General features: G+C 39.0%; 1 protein-coding gene across 2 annotated transcripts in view; it reads left to right on the top strand.

Moving 5' to 3' along the window:
- Window positions 1-10,192: 10,192 nt before the first annotated feature.
- The window catches only part of LOC127619433 (CYFIP-related Rac1 interactor A-like), a 36,979-nt gene continuing 27,284 nt past the window's right edge, over window positions 10,193-19,887 (top strand). For both annotated transcript variants that reach the window (XM_052092289.1, XM_052092287.1), the window contains exon 1: window positions 10,193-10,560. The gene's annotated coding sequence lies outside the window, so the exon portion shown is untranslated. The remainder of the gene's footprint in view (window positions 10,561-19,887) is intronic.

Genomic DNA, 19,887 nt, shown 5'->3' with positions numbered 1-19,887 from the left:
TAACAATGCTTCTAAAATGCTAGCAATGACTTCACTAGCATTTAGCCATGCATATAAAGTATTAACTTAGCACTAGCATCTTACAAGTCTATTGTTCTGTTCCAACACCTAGTATATTTGACTAGGCAGTAAGTTAAGGCATCAAAAGGAAAGCTCCCAACTCAAAGACTTCTCCAAAAGGGAGGTATCATAGCTAAGCATTCTAAGTTACCTCTTTTCATACAAATTTGAATGAACTCAGATCCCAGAATGAACTTAAAATATCCATATTATTAATTTGGTACCGTGAAGTATAAATTAAAATAAGCTATGTCCCATATGATGCAACATACACTCGGCCATCTGGTCTTCCGGTGGCATCCCATGCATTAAAAGTCTAGGCCTTCAGTGTGATTCATGCCATTAAGAAAACACAGTTTCACGATTAATAAGACACCCTATGCCTTTGGGCATCATACATTATGTAGCAGCTAACTAGTAATACCAATTGATATTTTAAAAACACATTCATGCACGAAAGCCAGAACTTGAAATGACACTTGATGCTCAAGGAAGCCTAATTTTAACTGCAGCATGAATGTTTTGTGAAATGAACGTCTCCCGAACAGACATTCAAAAATCATAATTTTTCAAATGAATCTACCAATGAGGTCTATAATACCTGGAAAATCAATCTAATAATATTTGTGATTTAAATGTTGCTTGTAATACATTTCCTTTTGTCAGGGTACACGGTTATGCTGCGTTGGATGTGGGATATTCCTACTTGATTTCTCTGACCATAAATGCATTTCATTCTCCAATATTCAGAACTGCAACGCTCCCGTTAGCTTAGCAGAGGTTTGACTCTCATTAGAGATGTCTCCTAGCAACCCAACTGATAAACAATGCTGTAGCGCTAGCATTTGTGCTACAGGTGTACGGATATCAAAAGAGATATCCGTACACGTAATGTTTTATACACCTGTTTCTGCAGGCGTTTGTTAAACAAGCTCATTGTTTAATCATTTATCGATATTACTTAATAAAGTGAATGTTTATCACTTACTTTGTGTATCTCCCTGAGTGTCGACATGTTTGTGTGACATCATGCACCTGTATCTCGGCAAATTGGAGTTGAGAATTTCTACATGAGCCAACAAGTTGTAATTCTGACATTCAACTTCCTAGTAGGAAGTTGTCAAATCTGACTTTCCGAGTTGAATGGAGCTCAGCACTACTTATCAAAAATTTATCCAACACTGAATGCTCAAGCAACCAAATTTACATTTAGAAAACTCCTGATGTTGCTATAACAATTAAAAAAGAACTTAATAATTTACTTGAAGTGAAAATCAGTCCTCCTTTCCTGATTAATAAATTAAGCATTCACACGGTCATGCAGAACATCTCAGGTTTTTAAATCCATAAGGATCTCTTTCTCATTGGTGATGTGGCAGTGACAGCTCACTCGTCAACAAGATCTCATGCTCATTGCTTTAAAATTACATCACTTAAATCGTGATTGCGTCACTCAAGGCCAGCTAGAGGGCCTTAACCGGGACATATCCTAAAGGTCACACCCACCAAGAACAAATAAATCAATCTGATTGGCTGATGAATCTGACAATCTGACTTTAGTTGATCATTCATTTGCACTGTTGAGGGATTCTGTGGAAATTCTGAAGGCCAACTCACACGCTGCTTCTGGCATGCGATTTGTGACACAGTTGTCACGCTTTGCTTGTAAGCATCAAGAAATAAATTCTGACTGGATAAACTTTTCGTTTTTCTCTATTTGCTTGTAGATTAATTAAGAGTGGAAAGTGATTGAAAATACATGAGGATACAAAAAGGTGATTAAGAATGAAAGGATGAAAAATTATTATTTGGCATGTTAGTCCAGCAAAGAAGGCTTTGCTAGCCCTGAGAATTCGCCACTGCTGTCTTCACAGAAGTCTGGGTAATTGCCACATTTGCCATTATAATAATTGGTTATGTTTATGTCAGACCAGCATTGTGGCCAGGTAAACCCGGCTCTTCTACTACATACAACAAGCTGCGACCGCTGAGTGCATGAAATATTTTATATTTTACACTTTTGGTTGAAGTAGTACATCATCTGGGTACAATAAGAGATTCTCTGAAAATGCAATGAAAATTATAGTGGCAACATGACTTACTCTACAAAATGCTGTAGAAAAATACAGATGGATGCTATTGGGACACATCTAAAGTTCTCTGTCTAGTTCAAAACAGGGCTCTCTCTTCGTCTGACCAGTCCTTTCATTTCGCCGTTTGACTGGCAGCACATGGAAAATCTATGGGGGCAATGCCTCTCTAACCCTCCCATAGTCCTGGCCATGTATAAAAATTTACCATTTTACCCAGTATGTATGTGCTATATATATTTATGCTTATATTGTGTTGTTAGCTAAGCAACATGATAACTTAAAACTCTATTGAAATCAAATGTGATTTGATTCTCGTGTGCTTCGCATTAGGAGCCCTATTTAAATGAGCAATTTCTGTCAATTTTGGAAACAGAGCCCATAATGTTCTTATGGGCTGCTTTATTTTTATCTCCACCTGTAAGCAAATGGTACATGGAATAGAACAATTGACCCAAATATAATGGTCATAGTATAAATTATGGAAAGCTCAGCTTTGAACTGGATAGAAATAATACTCTGCTGTAAATACTTTAGCAAATGGAGGTCGGATTTTCCTATTTTCTGCTCTCTTAGACTTTCTATGGAGCTTTTGTCAGAGGAGAACTAAGGTCTTTCCTTCCTAAATCGGTCTTAGCAGCCCCAAAATTAGCAAAGCCATGTTATTGTTTTAGGATTAAATGATACAATGGTAAATCTGTATTATCCACCTACAGATGTTAAATCTAAGGTTCCACCCTCTAAACATCTGCTAAAAGTTTACAACAGAAAAGTTTAAGTAAAACTTTAATTTTGTAGCTTTTAGTATGTAGCATTAGTTTTTAGTTGTCTATATGCTAGAGTACTCCTAAAAGTTGACAAAATTACCTTTTAACAGATATACACAACATTTCAGAGAAAACTAATCAAAAATATTGATGACTCATCATGCACTCAAAGGCATATACTACTTTTCATCCAATAAAATATATGTGAATGTCCCTTCCCCTAACATCACCTGCCTCTGGTTTGCAAGAGCAAGTAGAAAATCTTGGCAAATGGCTGTAAAGTAAACAAAAGCCTATTGGATATTTAAAACAAGGGACAATTCCTTCAATATGCCCCTCCCAAACTTCCCATTTCAATTGGAAATACATTCATACAGAAAAGAAAACTGCACTCATCAAGCGATATAAGGTATTTGACTTTTACTTCTAATGAACAATTAGCATTAAGAATTCAAGGCTATTATGATGGTGTCTCTCTGTAATGTTTGGTGTTGGATGGATAAAAGCCAGAGCCTACTATGAGCCTCCCATGATTTGCCTCAAAAGGTCAACCCCTACATAATGCTTATTAAAGTGAGTCATCACATCCATTTACAGACCTCACTGCAATACAGTCTGACGTATGTACAAGCTGCAGGTTGCACCTCCGCATTCATTACTAACCTCAAATTAAAAGCACAGATTTATTCTCAAACTGTCAGGCATAAAAAGGATTCCACTCCAAACTAATTTCTCATCAAATGATAATCTTGTAACCTAGTTTCCTATTTATACTGTATAACAACACCAGCATAGACACTCATCCACACCACACATCCAATGCATTTCCATATCACCAGAGGGATCCCATTTGACAGTGGGGAGAGAGATAAGAATACATCTGTTTGCTTGGATTCATGATGTTTAGAAGGGTTTAATAAACCAACACTAACTAGCACATTGGCAAACAGCCGCCTTCACTGGGCCAGTTTCACCCTCCACTGGAAGATTTAGGTCACTGGGCCAATATTTGCATAATAAACAGAAGGGGAAGTAAAAAAAGGAGGATACTGAATGGGAGGTTGTTGTAGGCAAAAGGCAGCTGTTGCTTCAGAAATGAATACATGATGCAATAGCGAATGTGTTGATTGTAATGAGCTCTCGACCTCTGACGTTAAACTGATGATTGAAAATTGTTGAAAACATGGTTGAATGTCATAATATAATGTAGCCAGAGGGGAACTGGCCCCCACAGTGAGTCTGGTTTCTCCCAAGGTTATTTTTCTCCATTAAACAACATTTTATGGAGTTTTGTGTTCCTTGCCCCAGTCGCCTTCAGCTTGCTCACTGGAGTTATAAATGCAATTATTATTTAATTACTTATTTTTAAAAACAATTCACAATCGTATTTTATCAAACTACACAATGATAACTCTAACAGAAAATGAAACTATAACATCTATAATGTCTTAATGCATGATTTTCTTTAAAGCTGCTTTGAAACGATGCGTGTTATGAAAGGCGCTATACAAATAAAAATGACTTGACCCGTTGACCTACACAATAGTACAACATACTAGTGCATTTCCATCTATTGTTTTTATTCATGTTACATGAAATACAGCATCAACTCAACTCATTTGGACCTAATCTAAAAGTTTTTTTTATAATTTATTGTTAAAATTATATTTTCTGTCCTAGCTAAAAGGGTTACCAAACGGAATTACAAAAAGAATATAATAATAATAATAAAAAAATAAAAAAGATTCCAGAAAACTCCACCCATCTTCCATTGGTTGTACAAACAGACAGTCCTTTCATAGTATATCATTTTAGGGTAAATAACCCTACAAATAGCTTATTGACACTACAGTGTGACGAGAAAACATTTTATCATTAAAAAAAAAACGATTACACACAGAGTCAACCAAGTAAGCTATTTGTAGGTTGATTGAAAGTGTTAAAATACTTTCTTCTATCCCCAACTAAAAGATTAAATCATAGATTAATTTTCTCAGAAACTGTAAACGCTGTCTCTCTGTGGCGCTATAAAAATGTATGTGTTTGTTTTGAGCGACCCAATTAGACCCGCCACAAAAATGTTACTCAACCAATGGCATGCATTGGGGGTCAAACTATCTGATTGTTTGAATATTCAGAAAGCTATTTTGAAAGCATTGATTGTTTTTCAGTTCCATTGGTGCTAGTGTTACAGAAATTACATACTTCAGCTTTAAACAGAAATGATCACCAATGACTAGGTGTCACTAATAAATACCCCATAGCTAGAGACTGATCAGGAGGCTTTTATTTGTTTGGATAACAATAATACATCATTATTTTTAAAGCCCGTTTCTTATTTCCCACAGGCAGTGTTATCTCACCTCCAAGAGTTAGAACATGTAATAAGAAAAAATAAGGGAACAAAAACATGAGGCCATAGTCACACTGTTCAGGAAATTGTCAGGACCAATCTCAACACTCATTTAATAACACAATAAGATTGTCCCTGACACCACTCCAGACCACCCCATCTCTGTCACCTGGCAATGTGCAGGACTGTTTATGGCATCAGCAAGAGTTGGCTCTGCTGATTGGGCACTGTTGTGGCTGTCAGTCATACCACTTTTACATTCATTTGTGGTTTTTGCCAAGACAAGCTTCACTAATACTATGCTTTTAGGGTTGGGGAGTTGAACAAACTCTTAATTTTGGCATTTAATTCTTTCTGCAGGTGCTGCAGACATGAATCATAACTCAAATTATGTGAAAATAGTTGTGCAATTATTTTCCTAAGCAATCAGACTTACGATTTTTGTGTGGCAGATTAAAACATAAATAAATGGGCAAATAAAGTCCCATTGACTGACATTGAAGGAAGAACCCAACACGTATATTTGGTCAGCCACCAAATCAGACAGAAGGAAACTACAACAGTCGGGACTGCTGCGAGTATTATTGATGCCCCCCTGCCCACCCTCCAGTACCTGTATGTCTCCAGAGTGAGGAAACCTACAGGTAGAATCACTCTGGACCCCACACACCTTGCCCACTCCCTCTTTGAACTGTTACCCTCTGGCCGGCACTACAGAGCACTGAGGGCCAGGACATCCAAGCACAACAGTTTTTACTTTCAAGCCATTTTCCTCATGAACAATTAAACTTCCTCAGGACTCCCCCATAGTTCAATAGTGTAAATGTATATCTCATGTACATATGTAAATGCACATATTTAATTCAATTACTGTACATACCCCTAACTTGCACATACATTACCACTTGCACATACACCACTCTGTTATATGTCCTATTCTTTGTATGTCCATTTATACTCTTACCTTGTTCACTATTCTGTGTCTCACTGTAATGTTCTGTGTGCGCTTGTTTCTCCTATCACCCAAAAAAAATTCCTTGTGTGCGCGTGAGAACGCTTTGCAATAAAGCTCATTCTGATTCCGAAACTGAATCCAGGGACCAAAATATATTGACTTTTGACTCCGCTTGAAATAACTCTCTAGAAAGTAAGATTCTACTCTTAGCTGTTCATGTCCTCGGATTCAGAAATTATTTGTTTCTGTAGCATCTCTCATAACTCCAAAACATATCCATGTGCCACATCAACACTAATACTTCTTCGTTTGAAAACACATTGATTTATCTCGGCTTACACCTCTTACAATACTAGAAAGCTGATGTTGATAGCAATAACATTTAAGTCTGTGCTTTCATACTGAATTTTTAACTTGTAATTACGAGTTTAATTAAGAACGTGATTAAGACGTGAACCAAAGTCCCTTTCATGGCAAGTCAGTTAAATTGACGGCCATCTTTGAAATGCTCCCGGGCAGCCATTTCCTCTGTAAGCAAGCGTAATAAAAGTACAGCTCCCATCTACTTGAAAGGGGAAAGAACGAAATCTCCAAAACGGTTGCTCAAGATTATGATCAAAGAACATATTTCAAATCAGCAGTAAAATCTGACAACAATGGTACTAGAAGTTCAACTCAGATCATGCTGAAAATACTTTTTCAGGTTGGTCCAGCTAATGCTCCTACACGTTCCAGAGTTCACTAACAGGCGATGTCTGTATCTAAAAGATGATTGGCTCCTTTACTTGAAAGGCAGGACTTCCTTTGCTACATCTGTTGGGCCGTTAATAGCAGTGGTCTATCTCTGCTAAATACTCTGTGAACGCAGCATAAGCAGCCTCCATGCAACTACCCTGAAAACATTAGCAACTGCAAAGCAACACCTTTACAACCACTCAGAACATGCCAGCAATCGCACTGAAACTTGCTAAAAATATTCAGAAAATCTTAGCAACACTTTGTCAAAAACCCACAATATTGTAGCTTCATATCTGTAGTAAGAAAGTGTAAAAGTTGCAAAAATGTTTTATCTTTTCTCTTTTTATAAGGCCACAACAAAAATGACTAGCCATTTGGTCATCAAAACAGCTAAACACACAGATACAGGCAAATCTTCCAAATTAAGCATTATACAACTCTTAAATCGCTGTTAATTAATTTCAATACTATTTAAAGCCCACAAAGAGAAAATAAAATAAAAAAAACAATATGCAGTCTAATTCACTAACAGACTGTGACTGTGACACATTAAGAATATGTGAGCAAGTATGAAAGTGAAACCTCACTACATAGATCCTCTTATTGAAGAGAGTAGGTTAGCAGGAAGGCGTATATCTATAATTAGATATGCATTTGTCGGATTCTTTTTTAATGCACTACCACAACACTTGTGAGTTCACACTGAAGCATGTCCAAAAGCATTTTCACACTGACACTTTTATTTGGTCGCTCTACCTCTTTACCTGTTTGTTTCTCACTTTCGAGAAAACACTTCTCCAAAAAGTATGATTCACCCGCTGACGTCTCAAAACACTATGCTGTCTCCCTGCAGACTCAGAACATTTTGATGTAATCAAAATAAATGGGTTACAGTGGAACTTTTTCATCTGATACATATGAAGGAATGACACTTAGAAAAACATAGTACTTCCCACTCACTAATAAAAAAAGATTACCTGTCCAAAAATACAGAGAATAGTCTGCTTGTTGAGAGAACAAAGACTCTCCACACATATCACAGATTTGTCAGTGTCATTTACATGTGAACCTTGATTTATGTTGCCATTACTCATTTTTTCCCCTTTACCCTAACAGGTATAACACTGCACAAGAGTAAAATCATTGGTCAATTCCCAGAGAATATACTGATAAATGTAGCCCATTTCAAGGCACTATAAGTTGCATTAGATAAAAGCGTCTCCCAAATGAATAAATGCAAGTTTAAACTTGCGTACTAACATTCAGTATACAGAATTCTGTTTGAATGTAAATGCTACATGATCCCATCATGAAACAAATGCTTGCAATTTAACTTAAAGCGACACTGCAAATTCATCAGTCTGTTTGTTCTGCTCAACAAATTCAAAAGGAGGTCTACATTTCCTCCTTTCATTATTCAACTGTCACAGAAACACAAACGGACGTGCATATGTATGTACATATTTTAGAAATGTGTATGAATGATTTTTTTATTTGATCCTTTAGCACTTTTCTGACACTAAGATTTTTACATTGGAAACAAGTGTAATCCAAGTAATGCACTTAAAGGTAACAGCCTTAAATTAAGAGTGAGTAACTAAACTGATTACAAGAATTGGGAATGTAATGCATTACACTACTTTTTTGTACCAAGAAATTATAGAACACCCAACACAGATCATCAATATTAATAATGTCAGAATAAACAGTTATTTCATCAATAATCTAGCTCAGCAGCCTAACTGCAGGATGTTGGCATAGCAACTACTGCATTCTTTGTATGAATGCATTTTTTAAGTTTAGCCATATCACATGAACAATCACATGTGTAAAGTTGCTTTTATATGACAGTTCAATAAAAAGTGAACTGAAGTTGATGTAGTATCAAGATGCAAATTACCAGGTATGGTGATGGCGCCTGTCTGTAACATAGCAAGGCAGGAACTAAAGAAGATGATGTTAATATAGGTGAACCCAAGTGCAGCTTTATTTACAACAATAGCAAAACAAGAACTGAACAAAGACTAGACTGGACCAGACTTGAAGATACCAAAGACTATACTAAACATGACTAGACTTGAACATTACAATAACCATACTCAACAAGAGGCAAAGGCAAACATGAGTGTTTAAATACAGAAGGACTAACAAGGTTAACAAACCTAGAAACAAGACACAGCTGGGAACAATCAAGACAAGAAACAGGAAACAGAGACAAGACAAGAACCCCAAACTAAAGTCCAACATGACTTGTGCCACTACTGGTCGCTAAGAAGAACACATATGTTATACTGTCCATTTGTGATTGGATCATCTGAAATGTATCTTTAATACCAGGCAATAAACAGGGCACACACACATATCAGGAGAGTGAGAGAGACAGTGTCGAAACTGATGCATTAAGTTAAAATTGTTATTTTTTTATCTGTCAAAATGACAACATTTGGAATTACCCTTCAGTGTTTAAAAAAAATCTGTAAATGATGGATAATTTTCAGTTAATGCAACCCCTGCTTGAAACACTGATTGTCCAATCAAATTAGTGGACCAGAACTAACATTTGTCTAATTTTACATCCAAGAACACGAGCCATCTTCATACCATTCCTGACTAACCTCAACAGAAAGTTTTGTCAATTGCTGATCCATTGCCCTTGGTTTTATGCTAATCTATGGCTTATGTCTCAGGCTAAATGTCTTTATGTATATGTTAGTGGTGGACTTGCTTCCATCCAAGCATGATGAACTGTGGGACGACCACAAACAATAGGCATTCTGTTCATGTGCCACAGGCCACTTAGACGTGGCTCATTTCACTAGCCCCATCGCCACGGCGACCCGTCACCATCCTTGGCCCTTCTTGGTGTGGGGGTCTATGTCTTCAAAAACCAACACATACACACCTGCTGTTTTGGATTGAAGGAAAAGGGGTTAAATACCCCCACCCTAATACATACATTCAAACACACAACTACAAACAGTTCTCTCACATACTCACACACTCCTGCCCCCTGGTCATACCAGCAAGCATTGGAGATGTCAGTTGTTAGTTAGGGGGAGGGGGTGTGACGGGGATAGGCTAGTGGAGGTCTTTGTGAGACAGAGAGTGAGAGAGATTGAGAAAAACAGAGAGAGAGAGAGAGAGAGAGAGAGAGAGAGAGAGAGAGAAAGGATGGAACAGAGTGTTCTATTTCTCATAGATGAACAACTGCTGGGTAGGACTGTCTTAAAAGCAGAGAGAGGGATAGAGAGAGAGAAACCATTTGGTGCCTGAGAGAGAGAGAGAGAGCGAGAGAGAGAGAGACAGTGAGAGAGATAGAGAGAAAAGAGGGAGAGGGAGAAAGAGACACAGCGTGAGGCTGTGGTTTCAGCAGACACTAGCGGTGCATTTAGGGAAACTCATAGACTCGGCTCCCTGGGATAAAGGGATAAAGTGTTGTTTCTTGTCCTTTTCTTTCATTCTTTGTATCCTCCAGAGGGGCTCCGCTTTTTCCCCTTTCCATTCTTTTATTTTTTTCCCTCCATCCTATTTCTTCATCCCTCTTTTGCCTGAGGGAAGAGCTGGATCACTGTTGTCTCCGTGAAACACATCAAGCCGGTAAGCAGGCACACTATATCTCTGATTCTGTCTTTTTTGTGTCAGACTTTAATCCATTTATTTACTGTCTCATATTCTGGTTCATTCATCCTCTCGGATTGGATGGAGAGTGATACGGTAGATGTGCTAGCGCAGTGGGTTGCAATACATGAGTGATGCTATACCGGCATCCATCATAGCCATCTAACAGCAGGCTTATTGTGGTTTGGATGCAGAGGAAGCAAGATAGGAAGAGAGAGAGGGATTGGAGGAGAGAAAGAGGGGTGTTCTACTTTTGCAGTCCTGCGATCGGTCAACTGGGGCTCGTCCTCTTTCACTGCAGCACATGGCACCAAATACACACAGAAACACTCACAGCAGTATCTGCATTATACACTTGTATTACACATGCATGTGAAACAGGCCAGCACTAGCCAAGCAGTTTCAGCCATGTTCAAATTTATCAACCCTTTTTTGTTGTTACATTTCCTTTGTAGAGGGTGATAACCTGATGGTATCTTTATAGAAATTATATGTTATTCCCATGTGACATTTGCAGAGGTATTTTGTGTTAACGATAAACCACACAGGGCTAATTACGTTGTGAGTGGTTATGTGTGTGTACAAGGCACGCTTGTGCATTGTTGTAGCCAAAAACACAGGGTTGAGAAATAAAAGAGAAAAAAAAATATGAAAGGATGAATGAACCACACTTTCCCCCCCAATCTTCGCTTTTGTATTCTTAAAAGAAACATTGAGGGGAAATTCTCACCTGAAGGGGAGCAGAGAGGTAAATGTATGAATGAAGACCCAAAATATGGTGGCGTCCATGTCATACACGTTTACTTTACTTGTCTGTGCCCTGTGTGTGCACACACACACACACACACACAGGGCGTGTGTGTGTGTGTGCACAGTGTGTGGCTACTGAGGGAGGTACTTAAGAGATGGATGCATTTGGTTGTAAGACCACTGACCTTTAAAAAACAAGCACTTACTTATGGGCAGGTACATAACAAAATTTCTGGTGAGTGGATTTGCAAGGGTGGTGAAATAGCTTAGCTATCGTGGTCAAAATCATTGTTTATTGAACATGTACTAATATGATGTATAAAATACTAAAATCGGGCCCAAATAACCATTAAAAGACAAGTATAAGGGATTTCATAGCAAGATATCATATGTAAGCATGTGCATATTGTGCAGGTATGGCTACCATCATTCATCAGAATGTTTTTTAAACAAAAAACTTCTGAATTATATTATACCTCTATGATTATCAAATTGGCTATATATTTATAAAGCTGAAAATAAAGACCATTAGCTCATGTCAGTATGGCATACGGATTAAAATGTATTTTTAGAACTTACAGAAATACTGTATATGCTTTTCCCTTATAGCTATGGAATTAATCTGAGCCTGAAAATGTATTTACTCGTCTGTTGCTAGGACACTCCCTTTGAAAATTTTATAGGAGGCCTCTGATTGGCTGCAGCCAATGATGCAAGTTTCTCACCCCAAATCTTTCCCCTTGGCCCATGGAAACATGCCTGTCTGCATTTCTTCCTTTCCTTTTCTCCACCTCTCCATCAGTGACGGTCTGCACATTGTTTCCATTCTATCACCCCTCTGTCTCTCCCTGTCCTTTCCAGAAGCCAATTTTCTTTTTGATGGACAGCCAGAGGGATGCTATATAGCGCATCCATGTGATGCAATCATTTCCTGTTCTTTGTTGCATTCATATTTCATACGCTTTTATATAAAATCAACTCTTTAACAAATGTCATAAGTGCAGTTAATTTTGGTGAATCTAATTCACATGAAAATAATTTTATGTGGGGTATCTGCATTTCATATACTTTGTGTAGGCTACGCATCTAAAACCAGCAGAGAACTGTTTTTCTGAATAACTTTAGCTTTTTTGCATATCAGTAAAGCAAGACTTCACATTGGTCCTCTAAGCAACATTAAAAACAAAAAATATATACAGAAAATGAGTAATGCTAAAACACATTTTGATGCAACTGGGCTAGACCTAATTGGAAATCTGCAAATTACACTTTTCACAATTCTTTAGTTAATTGTGGCAGATGTAACTGTAATCTTGATTATTTATTTCAATTAATTGTACAGCCTTAATCAACTGGCAGCAAAATCAGTATGCTGTGATTTTAGATGAAAAGAGTGTTCTGCTCTCTGCTGATTTGTGATTTCTGCCACTGTGCTGGTGGCAATTACTCTGGCCCCCATCTTCAACAGGAGCATTGAATATGTGGTGTAAGTGGGTCAGGGTATAGAGTGTGGCATGTTGTGAGTGTCTTAGGGAAGTGGCCTGGAGCTGGACCGTCACAGAGCGTGGGAATCAGGAGAGGATGGAGGTGGTGCAGTGAATGGCTGCTGAAATGTATTTGCTCACCTTGAGATAAGATTTTAGTCACCACTGCAGCTTGATCCCTATGTGCATTATTATGCATATGTAACAACATCACTATGTGTAGGGAGCAATAAATTCTATTATATATGGAGATCTGTCAGCTAGCATTTCCATTCATCTTAATGGGATTACTTTAATGAAGCATGCCCTCCTGGAAGTACATGGAAGGACACGTTTTTAAGAGCCCTTCAAAAAGTCACTGGGAAAACATCTTGGTTACTGTCGTAATCTTACTGTCTCGTTCCCTGGTGGAGGGAACGAGACTTTGTGTCGATGTAGTTACACTAGGAGTCGCTCTGGATGTGGAGTCTCCATTCTCCGCTGAGCATTGCCTGCTGCGACAGTGCATCCGCTGTGGCATTGAGGCTGCCCGGGATGTGAGTGGCCCGCAGCGACCTTAGCCGCTGCTGACTCCAGAGGAGGAGATGGCGGGCGAGTTGCGACATGCGATGAGAACGTACGGTGCCTTCTGACCCTGTACCGGAGGATGGAGTGGTCTGGGTACCAGCTCCATAGCGGACATCTCTCTCCCTGGGTCAACCAGGGGTGCTTAAGAGCCTTCTGGGTCCTCTTGCCAGGCTGTGTGTTGGGGGGGTATACGCTTCCTGCGGGGGGCTCTACCCTGGGGCCAAGAACTGGGCTTGGGCTATGGCGGAGCCGCCTGGCCTTTCGCCACCGCAGGGGGATGCCCTCGGCGAGCTAACGGGGTATGGGATCTTGAGCCACGCCGGGACAAGATGTGCTGTCAAGCCTCCGTCTGCTTCTTCACCGCCGAGAACTGCTAGGCAAAGTCCTCAACGGTGTCACCGAATAGGCCAATCTGGGAGATGGCTGCGTAGATAAAGTGAACTTTGTCGGAGTCCCTCATCTCAACCAGATACAGTCACAGGTGGCGCTCCTGGACCACCAAGGTGGACATCGCCTGCCTGAGTGCTCACGTGAGCAGCACCCTGAACCTAGGACCAATCATCTAACCGTGAGGGCTCAGGGGAGGACGGAGGGTTCCAGTCTAACCCGATACTCACAGTGGCCCAGTCAGCTCATCGTCGGTCAGCTCAGCTTATCGTCGGCCTGAAAGTGGCAGCCCAGTGGAGTCCTTGGCATCTGACATCGCTAGTGCGATCTCCGATGCAGCAATCGAGAAATCAGAGAGATAACGACCGCATCCAGGAATCACACAAAGACAGAAAGGCATCTGTATAAAGACGCATCTTTATAAAGACGTTCAAGTTAATGTGTTTGCTCTTAAAGAGGAAATATAATCTTTCAGCAGAAATATACTCTCTTAGTAGGGCTGTCGAAGTGCCCAGGGGAGTAATCTGCACTAGGCGTGCAGAAGGAGAGAAAGCTGCTGTAATGCGCCATAAATCAAACAGCATATGCTTCTTCGAGGTGAATGGAACAGCAGCAGTATTCAGCTCGCTGATACACAACCGCTCAGCTCCGAAGAAAAAATCTGAATGAGAGTGGGCATTCTTTCTCTTTTTATACCCATATGTCCGGGGTAGTGGCATGCAAATTCCACTCGCCAATTCCTATTGGCCTTTTCTCAAAGATTGAGGTGTTGCAGGGCTCTCAAGAGCGAGCCCTAGTGTCACTACATTGACACAATGTCGAGTGAGTGACAGAAAAGACAAAAATGTATTGCATCAAAATTCATGGCTAATACTTTTTTTAAATACTTTTGCCCCCTAAATTATGTAGATATGGCATTTACCAGCAGGGCCTTACTGGAATATGCTATCCAGTTAAGCCTGGCCACCTGATAGGGAGGGCATGCTTAGGAGCTGGCATTATGAACAGTTGTATAAATTCTTAAAAGGGTTGAATATTGTGAAGAATTTTCTTTTGTTTTAATCGAAGTCTGAAATCTGATATCAAGGAGTACCACAAGGCTCTGTATTAGGACCTCAAACTTTGTTCAAGTATATTATCTTTTGACAAAGAATGTAATTTTTTAACTAGGTTTCTAACTCTATCTGAATTAATTTGTGGAAAATGTGGTAATATGCAATTGAAAATGTACAACTTGCTCTGTGAAATTCAGATTTCTCTCCATAGGGATGCTGACGTCCTTTAAAAGAGCCTTAGTGAATTAACATTGAAACCTGAAGAAAGTGCAAGACTAATTTTAAACAACCTGTTAATGCAAACATATAAAATCTAACATAATTGATAACCTCAATTTATTTTCTACCCTATTAATTATTTTTCTCAGTTCATCTGAGTTTAGTAAAGTATGCTATCTTAATGCCTACTCCACAAACTTTAGTTCAAAAGACATTTCAGATCAAAAGATGAGGGATTGCAGAGCTATTCAGAAGTGTAAATCATGCCAGTGGAATCAGTCCAAAGTTTTTTAATATTCTCTGGTGTCAGAAAGTTGGCATTTTATGGCTCTGATCACATCTTAAAGTCGCACTGCACTCATACTTCAATGACTTACAGGACTCACATAAAACGTTGCCAATATAGTATATGAAGTTTCAAAAGTAAGCTTAAAAATTTGTTTTGCTAATAGATCAGGCTTGTATGATTAAATCATGATTAATTTAAAGAATTTGCAATTATGTTTAGCTGTTATTCCTCATTATTCTTATGCAGAACTGGTAAATTATATGTTCAGAGTTAATATGCTCAACTGCAAGAAACGTAGGCCTAATCGTGATTGATTTTGCCATTTTAAAGATCAGAGTCTGAGTTAAAGTACATTTTGGCACCAATCCTTCAAATAAATTGAGCTGCATTTGCTTATTAGCTTGAATTAGCTTAGCTGTTACAGGAAGTGGTTACAGAGTCTATAGGTCTCAATGACCTATGTCCACATTTTGATTTCCAACAGGTGAAAGGTAATGGCTGAGACAGCGCTATGTGAGATGGTTTGCCTATCTGTACCCTGCAATGTAGTGACCAGACACCTAAAACTGCTGCAGACTCATAGCTCTCTTGTAGAGAGCTATATAGCAGAGTGGTGGTGGCGTAGTGGGCTAAAGCACTAAACTGTTAAGCAGAAGGTTGTCGGTTCAATCCCACAGTCACCACCATTGTGTCCTTGAGCAAGGCACTTAACTCCAGCTTGCTCTGGGGGGGATTGTCCCTGTAATTTGGGCTCTGTAAGTCGCTTTGGATAAAAGCGTCTGCCAAATGCATAACTGTAAATGTTATAGGGGAGAGTGACCATGACCTGTCAAGATGACATAGAAATGTTCCTGACACTTTAGCATGCACCATGTGAATCGAGGACCTTTGCAGAGGTAGTGGTGCTTGCTAAGCCACTAATTTTTAGACCCTAATCCTAGGACTAAAGATTTGGCGCATAACTCATCCCACACCATTTGTGCTACAGATAAGAATGATGCCTGAAATCATGCAGATTGTTGAGGAGAGGTGTGCTGTAATTTTTCTAAGCGATCTGATGTTTTTTCCTTCCAGATGCTAAAATGGGTGAAATCCCATGGACTTGTATTGAAGGAGCGACTCAAACCATATCTAGGGACAAGAATATCATAGAAATACTGTATGTTGGTGGACTCTTTTGACTTGGGCCAGTAAACAACCACCTACTCTAGCAACCACATTGTGGTGCAGAGTTTTCACAGGCAAGCACCACTCAAATTTTCTTCTGAAGATGTAAAAATGTGTTTCTATGGTATAAGAGTAAGACTGAGAGAAGGTTACACTTTATTTGGTTTTATATTTATTTGGCATATGTTGGGCAGAAAATATGCTGTCTCCAAAGATGTGTGTGTGCTACACACAGACAGTATGAAGGCAAGGTAAGAAAGGTAAATGGGTGATATAGACAGAAACTGGCAGGTAGACCTCAGTGCAGCACCATTTCCTTGATGAGGTGCCATCAAGAGAGTGCCTTGATGATACTGAATGGCTCAATCAAACCAATGGCAGTGACGATGTGTGAGGGTCTTTAGTTTACATGTAAGACAAAAGGAAAAAGAGATGCTGCAACACATGAATGTTTGTATGGACACTGCAAAAAATTGTTCCGTTAATCAGCATTTTTGTCTTGTTGTCCAGTAATAATATCTAAATCCAGATAGCAAACGTACATCACCCAGACGTCTATTTGTTGTTTGTGTTTACATCTAGAAGACATGTTTTTTTACATTGTTTGCTCATCTGCAATACGTCTATAAGACATTTATCAGAGATGTACATGTTCTATCTTGGAACATCTTAAAATGACATAAATTTACCTTTGTAACACGTATTGGTCATTATATTATTTTAATGTTATTTTCTAGTGTTTTTGCTGACAGAACAGCCACAAGAACACAATAGCTACGCTCTGGGGATGTTTTATTATTTATTTTATTACAAACAAGAGATAAAAATGAGTCTAAGTGTAGAATTAGTTTATTATGTATCTAGATATTGCATTTGTATTTCTATCAAGGGAAACATTTAGCAAAAATTGAGTGGGAAAACAGAATGAAATCACAAATGCATTTATCTTACCATGATTGTTCATTTGATGTTCACTCATTGTTTTCCTTTATGCTTTTTTAATAAGGCTCTAAAAATATAATTCATTCGAAAATTCTAAAATCTATATGCTCCATAATTAAATTCAACCCATCAAAAGAAATGAGCAAAAGGATGTGAGGCTCTCTGCGATCAAGATTTTTGTCTCAATCTGTTAGCCCTTCAGCAAAGGCACACAATGCTAATTTGCAATTGGCCTGTCCGCTATTCTCTGGTCTCAGCCTTTTTTCTCCCAGCTCCATGGATGGAGAGAGCATGGGGGAGGGGTGGTGGCAATGGAGAATTGTTCTCTTTCTCTTCCCAGCTTTTGCGCTAGCATGTTTTGCAGTTCCCCAATACTTGTGTTGGTGACAAGGGGCAGATGATGGCTGAGCATGTCAGCTGTGACACTGGATTTAAATGAATATAGTTCATTCCACACTGGAGTGCTGCCACCACCTATCAAGTCCAGAGGCAAGCCCTCCATTAATACTAATTCCTCTTTGAAGATCTGCCATGCTAGGGTAATCTTTTCTCATGGATATCTATCTATCCATGGTGTAGCAGCTATAATGGTGCACATTAAAAGTTGGACATCTCATAAAACAGACATGAAGTTAGAGGGATTGTCAGGGTGCTAAAGAAAAGATAAACCATCACTACTTTTATATCCTGTGTGACAGACATTTTCAGACTGAGTTAGCACAGAAAAAATTGGGCATATTCAGGTAAATTGGGCCACTTTTTTGCTGAAAAACCATTTTAAACCACCAGGTCTCCCAGCCTGGCCAGGCTGATCTGGTTTGCTGGTTTTAGAGGGATTTTAGGCACATGTCAGCTGAATTCCCCCTTTTACAAACACCTAATAAAAAGGAGAATTTTTTCACTCTTTGTTAATTTTTCTCTCCATTATCAACACACTTTTATTCTTCAATTAAATAAATATGGCTGAGACTGACTTATAATTTGCTTTCAAAAACATATTGCTGTGTGAATTTTAATTACAGGGCACTTTTGGTAAAGGCAGGTGGAATGATGTGTTCAAGCTTAGCATCAAGCAATAAATAAAGAAATGGTACCCCACTAAAAGGCACATTGCTTTTAAAGGGTGGCTCGTTCAAGGTTAATAATGGTTGCTGGTTGGAAGCTTCTACTCTAGATGTAGTAAAAGCATACCAACTGGAAACAGTCGCGGCATACGCCACCCTATTCTCCCACGTCGACGTTCAAGGGAGAATGCGCATGAGGGCCCCGGAGTACCTCAATGCCACCCTGGTTAGGACACAGTGTAATACAGTACCTTAGAGTCCATTCCTAAGCCGATAAAACATAGAAATATGTGTTACCAAAAAAATTCAAGTGGAAAACAAATGTGGAAACTATTGGTTTTTAGATGTGAACAAAGACATTTAGCACAACCCATGGAATGGACTGCAGGACTATCCCTCACAGTTTTATTTTAATTTGCATCAAATTAAATATAGATTCCACTCTGACTAAAGTCGATAGCAGTTTTCTTTTAGAGAACACTTTTGTACTTTCATATACTTAAGAGTCTATTCTGACCATTTTCCAACTCAAAAAACATAGCTTAGGGCCACATCAGTGCAAATGGGTCTCAAAATTGCCTATAACTCTCTACAAATAACCCACTCTCACCAGGAGAGTGGAGGAAAAGTCTTTTGGAAAATGGACAGGGTTAGTGTCCACCTATCTCTAAAATGGAACAAAGGTAGATGATGAATGAAGCATTAGAATATCTTTGCTAAAACAGCTAAAAGATCCCACTGCAGAGCTGAACGGTGATGGCACATAAGTTTAACATTGCTTTTACCATGACGTGAACATCAATCAGATGTATATTTTACAAATTATTACAAATTTTATACTGTGACATTTAAACATTTCTTTTTTGTGGCAGTGGACAGGTTTCTATAACATTTCTTGGTCCCAGGTAAACCTGAATGACCCCCACCTGTGCAGTCATTATGTCCAAAGTTCCATAACATTGCTGCAAGTTCAACTGCAGATCAATGCATTGGACTACCCTGGTGGGAAATCCATCTAAATCTAGCTCAAGGTGGTTGCTTGGTAGCTGTGTTTTGGAACATGATAGCAGGTTTTAACATGGTCTTTGGCTGATCAAAGCTGGTTAGGTGGTTAACCAGGTGGACTACTAGCTAGTAGAGGTTTGTCTGAGCTATTAGACCATCTTTGACTAGAAACAATTCAGATAGCATTTTCAGCTTTTTAAAAAACAGATTGACCTTAAGCTGTTTTTTTAGCAGGGTCTTTGAATACGATGGGCTACCAGCTCAACCAGGTCCCCATCGAATGGTAGTCCAACTGATCAACCACCAAGATATCAGACACCATGTTCCAGTAGTCAAGTTGATCAACCGCCTAAACCAGCTTTGACCAGTTACCATGC

This window comes from Xyrauchen texanus, chromosome 26, assembly GCF_025860055.1.
Source record: "Xyrauchen texanus isolate HMW12.3.18 chromosome 26, RBS_HiC_50CHRs, whole genome shotgun sequence".
Classification (NCBI taxonomy): domain Eukaryota; kingdom Metazoa; phylum Chordata; class Actinopteri; order Cypriniformes; family Catostomidae; genus Xyrauchen; species Xyrauchen texanus.
Note: the sequence above shows the minus strand (reverse complement) of the source record. Positions and strands in the feature narration are given on the sequence as shown.